The sequence below is a fragment of the Tachyglossus aculeatus genome, chromosome 9, assembly GCF_015852505.1.
Source record: "Tachyglossus aculeatus isolate mTacAcu1 chromosome 9, mTacAcu1.pri, whole genome shotgun sequence".
In the NCBI taxonomy this organism is placed as follows: Eukaryota; Metazoa; Chordata; class Mammalia; order Monotremata; family Tachyglossidae; genus Tachyglossus; species Tachyglossus aculeatus.
Window position 1 is genome coordinate 17,158,386 of NC_052074.1, and position 14,453 is coordinate 17,172,838.

The following is a 14,453-nucleotide window of genomic DNA, read 5'->3' on the forward strand; positions in this document are numbered from 1 at the left end:
CTCTGCACACAGGTAAGTGCTCAATAAATACGATTGAATGAATGAATGAACTCCCCGGCTCCCTGCAAAACCCGGAGGGGCTAGATCCACTCCGCCGCCCCCCGGACCTGCGCATGCGCAGCAACGCGGCAAATTTGCTTGCAAGCGGGCCCTCTTGAGTCTCCTAATTCATTTATTTATTCAATCGTATTTATTGAGCGCTTACTGTGTGCAGAGCACTGTACTAAGCGCTTGGGAAGTAAAAGTTGGCAACATATAGAGACGGCCCCTACCCAACAGTGGGCTCACTGTCTAGAAGGGGGAGACAGACAACAAAACAAAACTTATTAACAAAATAAAATAAATAGAATAAATATGTACAAATAAAATAAATAGAGTAATAAATCCGTACAAACATATATACATATATCCAGGTGCTGTGGGGAGGGGAAGGAGGAAAGACAGGGGGAAGGGCCCTGCTGAGAGCTCACCTCCTCCAGGAGGCCTTCCCAGACTGAGCCCCTTCCTTCCTCTCCCCCTCGTCTCCCTCTTCATCCCCCCATCTTACCTCCTTCCCTTCCCCACAGCACCTGTATATATGTATGTACATATTTATTACTCTATTTATTTATTTATTTATTTATTTCACTTGTACATAGCTATTCTATTTATTTTATTTTGTTAGTATGTTTGGTTTTGTTCTCTGTCTCCCCCTTTTAGACTGTGAGCCCACTGTTGGGTAGGGACTGTCTCTATATGTTGCCAATTTGTACTTCCCAAGCGCTTAGTACAGTGCTCTGCACATAGTAAGCGCTCAATAAATACGATTGATGATGATGATGATGATGAGGGGGAGGAGAGAGAGAGGAAGGAGGGGGCTCAGTCTGGGAAGGCCTAATCTTTCTAGACTGTGAGCCCACTGTTGGGTAGGGACCGTCTCTATAGCGTTGCCAACTTGTACTTCCCAAGCGCTTACTACAGTGCTCTGCACGCAGTAAGCGCTCAATAAATATGACTGATTGATTAATCCCCATCTTTACTGATGCTGGCTCCTGTCTTCCCTTCCGTCCCACTTTTCTCATCTATTTATTCACTGATTTACAAATCTCATATTCAAAATAAAACATGGTTTTAGCCCCTTCCGGCACCTCAGCAGCCATCCTGATCCGGGTCACCACCCGGTTTGTTGCCCTGATGATGCTTTCATATTTTAAGGTTCTTCACCTTGTATCCCCCCAGCGCTTAGAACAGTGCTTTGCACATTCATTCATTCAATCGTATTTATTGAGCGCTTACTGTGTGCAGAGCACTGTACTAAGCGCTTGGGAAGTACAAGTGGGCAACATATAGAGACGGTCCCTACCCAACAGTGGGCTCACAGTCTAGAAGGAGGAGACAGAGAACAAAACAAATCATATTAAAAAAATAAAATAGACTAAATATGTACAAATAAAATAGAGTAACAAATACATACAAACATATATACAGGTGCTGTGGGGAGGGGAAGGAGGAGATGCGTAAGGACGTAACCTGCAGAGATAATTAAATGATGGCAGAGTAGGGCACTGGAGGATGCCAACATTTTATTCTCTACTTCAAAGATTACCTCTATAAACCCAAATTTACTTACATTCTTTTTAAAAAATTCCTAATTTTAGTACTTTGGAAATCCTGCAGTTCACATGTTTTTTATTATTATTATTATTATTTTGTTCGCTGGCGGGCTCTTGGACCCCGGAGCGGATGGGGGGTCTGAGATCATCATCATCATCATCAATCGTATTTATTGAGCGCTTACTATGTGCAGAGCACTGTACTAAGCGCTTGGGAAGTACAAATTGGCAACATGTAGAGACAGTCCCTACCCAACAGTGGGCTCACAGTCTAAAAGGGGGAGACAGAGAACAAAACCAAACATACTAACAAAATAAAATAGAATAGATATGTACAAATAAAATAAATAAATAGAGTAAAAAATATGTACAAACATATATACATATATACAGGTGCTGTGGGGAAGGGAAGGAGGTAAGATGGGGGGGATGGAGAGGGGGACGAGGGGGAGAGGAAGGAAGGGGCTCAGTCTGGGATGCGTTTCTGTCCTATTATGATTGGATTTTATGGGCGTTCTTCTATACATTCAATCATTCATTCGATCGTACTTATAGAGCGCTTACTATGTGCAGAGCCCCGTACTAAGCGCTTGGGAAGTACAAGTCGGCAACGTATAGAGACGGTCCCTACCCAACAACGGGCTCACAGTCTAGAAGGGGGGAGACAGACGACAAAACAAAACATGTGGACAGGTGTCAAAATTGTCAAAACATATAGATTTAAAGCTATACGCACAATACAATTCAATCGTATTTATTGAGCGCCTACTGTGTGCAGAGCACTGTACTAAACGCTTGGAAAGTACAATTCATTCATTCAATCGTATTTATTGAGCGCTTACTGTGTGCAGAGTCTTTTAGACTGTGAGCCCACTGTTGGGTAGGGACTGTCTCTATATGTTGCCAACTTGTACTTCCCAAGCGCTTAGTACAGTGCTCTGCACACAGTACGCGCTCAATAAATACGATTGATTGATTGCAGAACACTGTACTAAGCGCTTGGAAAGTACAATTCGGCAACATATAGAGACAGTCCCTACCCAACAACGAGCTTCAGCCCAGACGCTTGACTAAAATAAGCGCTTAGTACAGTGCTCTGCATTCAGTAAGCGCTCAGTAAATACGATGTAGTATAACCGGCCGTCACGTGGTATTCGGTTCCAGCCAATCGGGGCTAGAGAACAGGGTCCCAATCCGTGTCCGCCATCTTTGATTCGGGAAGGGCAACGCGCCTTAGGCGCCATCTTAGGTTTGGGAAACAGAGTCCCATAGCAGCTTCGCCGTTCTCTTCCGGCTTTCCTCTCTAACTGGTCTCGCCCTAGGACCCCGCTTCTGATAACTTCGCCGCCATCTTAACGGTGACGTCGCGGGCGCCATCTTGGTTTGGGGCAGAAGCGGAGATCCCGGCCGGGAGCGGACGCTGGTACTGGGAGGGGCCAGGAAGAGACACGAGGATCGGGAGGAACGAACGGGGAACTTGGAAATCAGGTTTCTTTTTTTTTTTTTTTTTTAATTCCATCCCGGCATCCAAGGGCGGAATGAGTGTCGGTGAAAAGGGCATAACACAGTTTTTAGGGATTAATCCGAAATAAAAGCTCTGCTTGGTGCAGCGCGGCCCCTGTTATAGTGTATCCCGTTTTCCTATTTGGGAAGCGCACGTGTGTGTTTGTTACCATTTCACCGGGAAGGATGTGATCAAGGGAGACCGTGGTTTGCCTTAGTATACGATGGGCAGGATTCTGCCAACTCCTTTGAGAATGATGCATCAGGCAGAATAGACATCCTCTGGATTAATAGTGATGGCATTTATTAAGCTCTCACTATGTGCAACGCACTGTTCTAAGCGCTGGGGAGGTTACAGGGTGATCAGGTTGTCTCACAGGGGGCTCACAGTCTTAATCCCCGTTTTACAGATGAGGGAACTGAGACACAGAGAAGTTAAGTACATATCTGTTCTATTTATTTAATTTTGTTAATATGTTTGATTTTGTTCTGTGTCTTCCCCTTCTAGACTGTGAGCCCACTGTTGGGTAGGGACTGTCTCTATATGTTGCCAGCTTGTACTTCCCAAGCGCTTAGTACAGTGCTCTGCACACAGTAAGCGCTCAATAAATACGATTGATTGATTGATTGTCTCCCCCTCATCCCCCTCTCCATCCCCCCATCTTACCTCCTTCCCTTCCTCACAGCACCTGTATATATGTATATATGTTTGCACATATTTATTACTCTATTTATTTTACTTGTACATATCTATTCTATTTATTTTATTTTGTTAGTATGTTTGGTTTTGTTCTCCGTCTCCCCCTTTTAGACTGTGAGCCCACTGTTGGGTAGGGACTGTCTCTATATGTTGCCAACTTGTACTTCCCAAGCGCTTAGTACAGTGCTCTGCACACAGTAAGCGCTCAATAAATATGATTGATGATGATGATAACTGAGACACAGAGAAGTTAAGTACATATCTATTCTACTTGTACTTATCTATTCTATTTATTTAATTTTGTTAATATGTTTGGTTTTGTTCTCTGTCTTCCCCTTCTAGACTGTGAGCCCACTGTTGGGTAGGGACTGTCTCTATATGTTGCCAACTTGTACTTCCCAAGCGCTTAGTACAGTGCTCTGCACACAGTAAGCGCTCAGTAAATACCATTGATTGATTGATTGTCTCCCCCTCGTCCCCCCTCCATCCCCCCCGTCTTACCTCCTTCCCTTCCCCACAACACCTGAATATATGTATATATGTTTGTACATATTTATTACTCTATTCTACTTGTACCTATCTATTCTATTTATTTTATTTTGTTAGTATGTTTGGTTTTGTTCTCCGTCTCCCCCTTTTAGACTGTGAGCCCACCGTTGGGTAGGGACTGTCTCTATATGTTGCCAACTTGTACTTCCCAAGCGCTTAGTACAGTGCTCTGCACACAGTAAGTGCTCAATAAATACGACTGATTGATTGATTGATGGCATTTATTAAGCTCTCACTATGTGCAGCGCACTGTTCTAAGCGCTGGGGAGGTTACAGGGTGAAGTACAGTTCTCTGCACACAGTAAGCGCTCAATAAATACCATTGATTGATTGTCTCCCCCTCATCCCCCTCTCCATCCCCCCGTCTTACCTCCTTCCCTTCCCCACAGCACCTGTATATATGTTTGTACATATTTATTACTCTATTCTACTTGTACATATCTATTCTATTTATTTTGTTAATATGTTTGGTTTTGTTCTCTGTCTCCTCCTTCTAGACTGTGAGCCCACTGTTGGGTAGGGACTGTCTCTATATATTGCCAACTTGTACTTCCCAAGCGCTTAGTACAGTGCTCTGCACACAGTAAGCGCTCAATAAATACGATTGGGTAGGGACTGTCTCTATATATTGGCAACTTGTACTTCCCAAACGCTTAGTACAGTGCTCTGCACACAGTAAGCGCTCAATAAATACAATTGATTGATTGATTAAGTGACTTGCTCAGTCACACAGCTGACAATTGGCAGTTGGAATTTGAACCCATGACCTCTGCCTCCAAAACCCGTGCCCTTTCCACTGAGCCACAATGCTTCTCTGGATTGAACTTTTTGAACGCAATGAAAAGGAACCGGATTAGCGAATGGTGCCGTCAGATAGCAGGAAGAAAGGGAATCCGGAATTGCAGAGGATAATAATAATAATAGTAAAGGTATTTGTTAAGCACTTACTATGTGTCAAACACTGTTCTAAACCCTGGGGAAGATGTCAGAAAAGTGGCAGAAATAGACAGGGAAGCAGCATGGTGTAGTGAATAGAGCACGGGCCTGTGAATCATAAGGGCATAGGTTGTAATTTCACTCCTCTTCCTGTCTGCTGTGCGATCTTGGGCCAGACGCTTAACGTCTCTGTGCCTCATCTGTAAAATGGGGTTCAGGACTGTGAGCCCTATATGGTACTGGAGCGATGTCCACCCAGCTTTGCTTGTATCCACCCCAGCGCTTAGTGTGGTAGTAATAATAATAATCATGATGCTGGTATTTGTTGAGCGCTTACTATGTGCCAAGCGCAGGGGGGATACAAGGTGATCAGGTTGTCCCATGTGAGGTTCACAGTCTTAGTCCTCATTTTACAGATGAGGTAACTGAGGCACAGAGAAGTTAAGTGACTTGCCCAAAGTCATACAGCTGACAGGTGGTGGAGCTGGGACTAGAACCCGTGACTTCTCACTCCCAAGCCCGTGCTGTTTCCGCCAAGCCACGCTACTTCTCAGTGGTGCCTGGCATGTAGTAAGTGAATAACAAATAACATAATTAATAGTATTATTATAGGCAAAAATAAGGAGATAACTGGAGAAGCAAACCACATGGGCAGAGAACATGGAGTGTACAACCAGTGGGGGATTATTTACAAATAGTGGGAGAAGGCGGAAGAACAAGAATTAGGTAGTAGATTGAATTTTCCAGGATGAAGTCAATTGTCTTTATTAAGTGCTTACCGTGTGCAGAGTGCTGCACTGTTTGGGAAAGTACAGTACAATAGAGTAGGTAGACACCATGCTTACCTGCAAGGAGTTTGCAGTCCCAGGGGGAGGGTGACATTAAAATAAATTGCAGATAGGGAAAATATGTACAGAAATAGCAGAAAAAGCAATTGACCATGTCATTGAAATAAACATAAGCAAAAGTCCTGAGGAAGGTTATAAATGCCTAAATACAGAGTAGCTGTTAGATCGAAACAACTTGGGGTAAGCTTGTTGTGGGCAGGGAATGTGTCTGTTTATTATTGTATTGTACTCTCCCTAGTGCTTAGTACAGTGTTCTGCACACAGTAAGTGCTCAAAAATATGCCTGACATTCATGAGAAAATGCCTTTAGAAGTAGTTGGACCAATTAGTCTATTTATTGAGCACTTACTGTGTGCTTTTAGACTGTGAGCCCACTGCTGGGTAGGGACTGTCTCTATATGTTACCAACTTGTACTTCTCAAGCGCTTAGTACAGTGCTCTGCACACAGTAAATGCTCAATAAATACGATTGATGATGCAAAGCATTGTACCAAGCTCTTGGGAAAGTATAATACAATAGAGTTGGCAAGTTGGCATACACAATTCCTTCCCTTAAAGGAATTTGCAGTCTATAGGAGTTTTAGGAGGGCTTTGAAGTTGGGGAGGGCTACAGATGTTCTGGATTTGGGTGATGATTGTTACAGGCCAGGGAAAACGTGCGGGGCTTGGAGGGAGGTGGGTTGGTGAGCCTGGAAAGAGTGCAAACTAAGGAGTAGCCTATGAAGAAAGCCAATTTGTGAGGTGCAAAAAGCGTTTGAAGCCTTGATATCATTGGTAAAGAGTTTTTGTGTGAAACAGAGAGATAAGTATCCATTAAAGGTTTTTGAGGTTTGGCAAGATGTGTACTAAGTGGTGTTTTGGGATCGAAACAGTTGCATGGAGTGTAGGCTGGAGTGAGAAAGTGATATAGTAGTCTTACCATGATCTAATAATAATGATGGTATTTGTTAAGCACTTCCTATGTGGCAAGCACTGTTCTAAGCACTGGGGTAGATACAAGGTAATCAGGTTGTCCCACATGAGACTCACAGTCTTAATCCCCATTTTACAGATGAAGAGAAGTTAATTCCCTGACCTAAGGTCACACAGCAGATGAGAGGTGGAGTTGGGATTAGAACCCATGTCCTTCAGACTTTCAGACTCGTGCTCTATCCCCCAGGCCATGCTGCTTCTCGGACATATTGACTTTGAGGTACTGGTGGGCCATCCATATGGAGATGCCCTGGAGACTAGAGGAAATGTGATACTGGAAAGTGGGGGAAGGGGCTGAATGGTCCACAGCCTTGATCACTGTGGTTGGATCAGGTGTAGAAGAAAGCAGAGTGGTGATGAAGCAGCTGGTAAGAGAGCTGGCTTTCCAAGGAGAAAGTGGTTAGGTCATTCCCTGACATTCTGCTTCTCCCGCCAAAAGCTTTCAGAGGCCAACTCTGTCCCAGCCCCTCTCCCGTACATCCCAATTTTTTCTTAAACGTGGAAACAAAAAAGAGGTGGGATTTTGGGAGACAGGCAAACTGGTCCTGGCTCTGGATTGGCGGGTTGTTGGAGATGTTTTCTGCCCTGCTTGGAAAACCAACATAGCTCTCTGTAAGTGTTGTTCGGAATCTCTTAGGTCTTGTTGGAGCCCCTGGAGTCCAGCTGAAAAAGCATGAACCCGCCAGGGCAATGGCCCCCTTTGTCTTAATGAAGTTTGCACCTATACTCCCTGCTTCTCCTCAGTGAACTAGAGACTGGCATTCTGAACATTTATGTACCCACAGCCAGATGGATCCGTTCTAAAACCCATCTGAGATTCCAAGCGAGAAGGAATGGAGTGGATTGGGTTGGATACCTAGGCTGCTGTTGTACTCGTCCTGCCCTAGAGACCTGCTTCCCAGTAGGATACATGGTATTTGGGTCCCCAGAGTTGTGAATCGGGTAATGAGAGTTTCGTTTTGTGGATCGGGATGGGTGTACAGTCTGTGTGTGCCAGTGGAAATTTGGTACCCATATAGGTCGCTGCTTTGAGCCTCCTGGGACAGATCATCATCATCATCATCATCATCAATTGTATTTATTGAGCGCTTACTATGTGCAGAACACTGTACTAAGCGCTTGGGAAGTACAAATTGGCAACATATAGAGACAGTCCCTACCCAACAGTGGGCTCACAGTCTAAAAGGGGCAGATCTTTTCCCTGACCTGCTTGCTTCTGCTACTTATAGGAGTGGCAGGATGAGGATTGATCCGAAATTCTTGCTTATGCATAGGGGTTTCCGTTAACTAGTTGATATTCTTTCTGGGTTAACATAGGGAGAGCAAGGTCAGGCTCAGGACATTTTGTACTTCAACCTGAAGAAAAGACCATCTCACTTTTGTAAAATTGTTACTATTACTGTATTAAGTGCTTCTAATGTATCAAGATTGTGAGTCCGTTGTTAGGTAGGGACCGTCTATATATGTGGCCGATTTGCACTTCCCAAGCACTTAGTACAGTGCTCTGCACACAGTAAGCACTCAATAAATACGATTGAATGAATTAATGAATCAAGCACTGAGCTGGGGTAGATATAAGTTAATCAGATCGGACAGTCCCTGCTTCACATGGGGCTCACAGTCGAAGTAGGAAGGAGAACAGGCATTGACTCCTCATTTTACAGATGAGTAAATTGAGGCACAGAGAAGTTAAGTGGTTTGCCTAGGGTCACATAGCAACAGGACAAATCCATTGTTTAAGTGACAAAGTATTGCAAGGGCCATAAGTGTTGGATCCCTTTGTTTTTCTTTTTTTAAATCAGTGGCATGAGATCATTATTTGATCCCATGCTTCAAGGATCATATTCATTCATTCATTCAATTGTATTTATTGAGCACTTCCTGTGTGCAGAGCACTGCACTAAGCGCTTGGAAAGTACAGTTCGACTACAGATAGAGACAATCCCTACCCAACAGCGGGCGCGCAGGGGGAAACAGACACCAAAACATGTAGACAGGCATCAATAGCATCAAAATAGATAAAAAGAATTATAGATATATACACATATCATACAATCTGGCAGGGGAGACATACATGAACAATCCGCTTTCAAGGACCTGAAGGGTCAGAATCCCCTTTCCTACTCAGACCTTTGTTAATAGAAGGCAAAGGATGGGTGGGAGCTTGAATAGGAAAGGAGATGCTGAACCGTGGCTCCTCTTGAGGTGGGGTTTGGAGAAACTGAGAGCTTGGAGACCCCCATGTTCTGCACAGTCCACTGCAAAGAAGAGAAAACTGAGGGGCTGCAGATGCACTAAGCCATTTCAGCGAGGCACCACTTCAATTTCTAAGGCAAGATTTCAATCAATCAGTGGTATTTATTGCACATTCACTGTGTACAGACCTCTGTGCTACGCACTTGGGAGATTGAAACACCCTGGAAAAGAAGATACCAGTGTCAAGAAACAGAGGGGATCAATCATTTTATTAATTAACTTAAAATGGATTTATACAGTCTGTACATTTCAGGGAAACCACGTTATTTTTAGGCAGCTCAAAAAATCTTCCCCATATTGCTGTACGGGAGGCAAGGGCACACACTACAGATGAGGAAGCTGGGATTGGAGCGAAGACGACTTCCCCGAAGTCTCGTCGAGAGGCCGATGACACCAAAAACAGCCCCCCAACCTTTAGTACTGGTTTCCCTAAATTGTGACGTGCTGTGGCCGGGCCCAGAGTAGGACACGCTTCCAGAAAAGTGAGTGATCAAAAAACTAGAATAAGGAAGAAGGAGAAACAGGAAGAGGAAAAGGAGCACAGGTCATTATGTCATTAACTTGGGGGAAGAGAAGGAGCATGATGGAGGAAGTAGAGTACGGCTAAACAATGGCTGCAAGCCGAGGAGAAATTAGGTATTAAAATCAGACGAGTGATACTGTTTGTGTATTGCCAAGAATGGTTTTTCACAGAAAAAAATGTGAGCACTGTATTGCTTAGAACCGACAGGCTGCCTTCCCCAAGGTCAACCATTATAATAATAATGATGGCATTTGTTAAGCGCTTACTATGGGCAAAGCACTGTTCTAAGCGCTGGGGGATACAAGGTGATCAGGTTATCCCATGTGGGGCTCACAATCGTGAAACATGAATTTATGCACTTTAAGTTTTTTTGTGTTTGTTCTAACTCAGCTGCCAATTTTTTAGTCTTTTTTTTGTAAGGGGGAATAATAATTAAAAACAAGCTGTACTTAGAACTTACACTGCTCATTACTTCTCTGGGTAGAATCAATTATATATATAATCTTTTCCTGAAAGATATTTGTCATCTTGCTATTTTTAACCTACTAATCGTAACCAAACTTCAGCTGTCTATATTGAAGGGTTGCAGAGGAAACACCAACACGAAGGAAATACCTTGCTCTGCACACAGTAAGCACTCAAAAATGTGATTGAATGAATGAAATACACAACACCAAATAACTAGCTGTGCATGATAATACTTTAAATAGTATGAGTTGACATTTTCAAATTTGTGGTTCTGATAAACACATGAACTATTTATCTTGCCAAAGAAACTTGCCAATTAACTTTGTTGTCGATATCATTTAAATTAGTCCGAAATGTCTTTACAAACTCTATTTGTACGTTCTAATGTATTCTTCATTTTTGTACCACATTTTCATTAGGAAAAAACCCCCACACATCCCAACTCACATGTCTCCTCATGTTCGAACGGCAATGCCAGAAGCTTGTGTATAAACTTTCTTTTTCATTTGTTAGAAAGTGAGCCTAATCTCTGCTCTGGGGCAGAGATCAATGCTAATTCAGACGAAAAGCCATGATTCACCAAGCAGGCTTCCTGCAAGACTCTGTTCTCCTTTGGGTGGAGCCTTCTGTGCGCGGGCTAATTGGCCCAAATCTTTTTAGTTGAAAAGTGTTTTGGCTCTGTGAGTGTAGAGGTGTTAGAGATCAGAATCTTTTTCAAAGTCATTTCATTTGCCATCATAATAGTTGACCCCTGCTACATGTTTGTTCATTCTAGCTTTGAAAGTGATTCAAATTTGCTGTTATATAATTTGGACTACAGTTATGGCTTGGGAATCAATCCCTCCATTTTTTTTTCCTTCATTTGCAATGTGGCCAGAGGCAAGTTTCTTTAGCTTTCAGTTCTGCATCTTTTCATACTTTAAACTACAAATCTTTTTTTCTTGAGCTGGTTTTTGCCCCTCCTTCCGCCCCCCTCCCCATTCTTGACCCTTCCCCACCTTTGATTCTGTACACACCTCTCCCTCTCCGCTGGGAAACTCCCAACCAGTGGGGAGGGCAGTGAAGATAGGGCACTGAACTGGAGAGGGTTGGGAAACGAACCGGGACTGGGCGAGATCCTGGAGAAATAGCTAGAGTGGTGGCTACTCAGTACCACATCTCTGCCCCCATCCTCAGCCCATTTTCTAATCCTGCTCCTAACCTACTTCACACTGGGGGAGCAGGGTGCAGAGGAAACAGGGCTGCTTTCCCAGATGTGGGATGGGAAAACATCTGGATTGACCAGGGATGGGGAGCATTACCTTTGACCACTGACCCTGTTGCGTTGGACAGGTGGCCCATAAGCTCTCATCAACAGAGTGGCCACGGCCCACAGCTATCTTGCCTTTGGCTAAATTGATAGTTTCTTGGGTCCCCTGTTCCTGTGCCATGATGGTGACTACTGAGTTGGCTGTTTAGCTGTGGACCCAGCTGTTTATTGGTGGGAGAACTTAGAGGTCACTGCAACTGTACTCTTAGATGACTTGGGCCACCTCAGTAGCCACGGTGGTCTCCTCCACGTCATCATTATTTAGCCCCAACTTTATGTACTGCCCTGGATCACTGTGATGTGTTGCCATCTTGACAGCCTGGTTCAGCAGCAAAAAGTGGGGCACCCCAATGAGCCGCCACCCCTGTGGAAGTGGGCAAAAGTGATTTCCATTCATTCAGTCGTATTTACTGAACGCTTACTGTGTGCAGAGCACTATACCAAGTACTTGGAAAGTACAATTTGGCAACAAATAGAGGCAATCCCTACCCAACAGTGGGGCCACAGTCTAGAAGAGGGGCGACGGACAACAAAACAAAATGAGTAGACAGGCATCGCTCAGGTTTTAGGTTCTTGACATTTAAAATTAGGTAGACAGTCTGTTAGGATTCCATCAAAAAAGCAGTACAAGGTAAATCCTTTCTCTGCACCCAGTGTGATTGGGACTGTGGATCCCACATTGGCCTTTTCAAGCACTCACAAATATGAATCATTCATTCATTCAGTCGTATTTATTGAGTGCTTACTGTGTGCAGAGCACTGTACTAAGCACTTGGGAAGTACAAGTTGGCAACATATAGAGACGGTCCTTACCCAACAGTGGGCTCACAGTCTAGAAGACTAGACTGCCCTTTGAATCAATCAATTGTATTTACTGAGCGCTAACTTTGTGCGGAGCACTGTACTAAGCACTTGGGAGAGTACAGTATAATAGAGTTGTTAGCTACATTCCCTGCCCACAGCGAGTGACAAGTACATATACAGTCTTCTCCTTTAGAATGAAAAACCCATGAGGGGCAGGGTAATTCCACATGGAACCGAGAATAAAGGTAAGCATAAAATAGACTCAAGAAATTCTGCTAATGCTAGTGCTCTTTTTCTCCAAATAAAATGCAGAGGAAATTAAATATTGTAGTATTTTATGGTCCTTCAATTTTTTGTTATTTTAGTTACAGGTGATAGATAATTAAGTTGTAATAAAAATAGAAAAGTTAAATTTTCCGGCCTCTCCAATATAGCCAAACTGGTTGCAATCTCGTGCATTCTGTATAATTGACTTTTTACTGCACCTACCTAAAAGGGATGTTGTGAAGTTAAAGCATGCCTAGTTTTGCTTTTTGTTTTTGAATTAGCTGGAGAAAGTTTGCTTATAAACTAAATAACATTGCTTCTAGAGTTTTCACATGCCACAGTATTGAATCAAGTAGAGCAAAATAAAATGTTATAAAATTGCTCATTATTCTATATGAGTGAAATGGACATGTGAAAAAGTATTCTGTTTTTACTGTGTTTCTAGATAATTGCTCTTTTAAAAAAACACTCGTTAAAGCTAGTGCAGTATAACAGGGCAGGAAGATTCAGGAGTTTCATTTCATTCAGTTTCTTGTTGCTATGTAATATGTACTTCCTAAACACCTGTACATGGCTTGGATTGCAAAATATAATTGTGGTGAGACTAGAGCCTCTAATATATGGTATGGTGAAACTTCAGGATGTGGTTACAGTAAAACTTGGTCATATTTAGACCTCTCCTTTTGCACTTTCTGATTCCATGACTGAAAGTTTTACAACTAATACCCACCATGGTTTTGAAATGCAAAAACACACGCCCTGTCGTTTTTGAAGGATTTCTTTTGCCTCCTCTACTTTCAAGGTGCCATAAATCTTTTCACTCCTATTTCCATGTTGCTTTTTACAGCTAGGGAACAGTAACTCTTGTATATTAAGGAAACCATCCTTTAGACAATGAAATACAGGGTTATAAAGCCACTCACAAAATTATTTCAAACCCAGTATTTGTAAGTAGATTGAAGGGACAACTTCAGGTTTGTGTGGCTATAAAATTTCTGCTTCTCCCATAGGAAATTGGTGCTATGTTGGTACTACAGTACAGAACCTGCACTTCGTCCCTTAATACTGCATAAATGGACTCTTCCTCATGGTAAACAAAATATCAAGCAGCTTGTTGTAATCTTCAGGAAGTTTCAAAGTTCAATTTTTTGTTTGCTTCTTGGTCCTCATATTCAGGAGCAGTGATGCTTTAGCTGTTTTCCCAAGAACTGGGTTTTAAGATTGCAACCTTATTAAACAGTGTGAGTTTCACTGACATTCATCAAGAATGTGTTTTACTTTTTTTTATTGTCCTGTGAAGTGGGTAAGTAGAAAGTAATATTTTATCTATTTTTGATGTAGGCTTTAATTCAGGGTCTCAAAGAGATCTGGCTAAAGACCCTGCATTACTTGACTACTGTTTCGCAGCGTGACTCAGAGGAAAGAGCACGGGCTTGGGAGTCAGAGGTCGTGGGTTCAAATCCCTGCTCTGCCACTTGACAGCTGTGCAACATTGGGCAAGTCACTTCACTTCTCTGTGCCTCAGTTACCTCATCTGTAAAATGGGGATTAAGATTGTGAGCCCCACATGGGACAACCTGATCACCTTGTGTCCTCCCCAGCACTTAGAACAGTGCTTTGCACATAGTGCTTAACAAATACCAAAATTATTATTATTATTATGCCATATCCTGTATTCTGAAATTAAAAATATAGATAATCCCAATTTCCTCACAGAATACTTAAA

At 42.9% G+C, this 14,453-nt stretch overlaps 1 protein-coding gene across 1 annotated transcript in view; it reads left to right on the forward strand.

Moving 5' to 3' along the window:
• The first annotated feature begins 2,975 nt into the window (after positions 1–2,975).
• The window catches only part of LOC119932320 (SLX4 interacting protein), a 160,261-nt gene continuing 148,783 nt past the window's right edge, over positions 2,976–14,453 (forward strand). Inside the window, 1 exon segment of the mRNA XM_038751438.1 lies at positions 2,976–3,080. The gene's annotated coding sequence lies outside the window, so the exon portion shown is untranslated.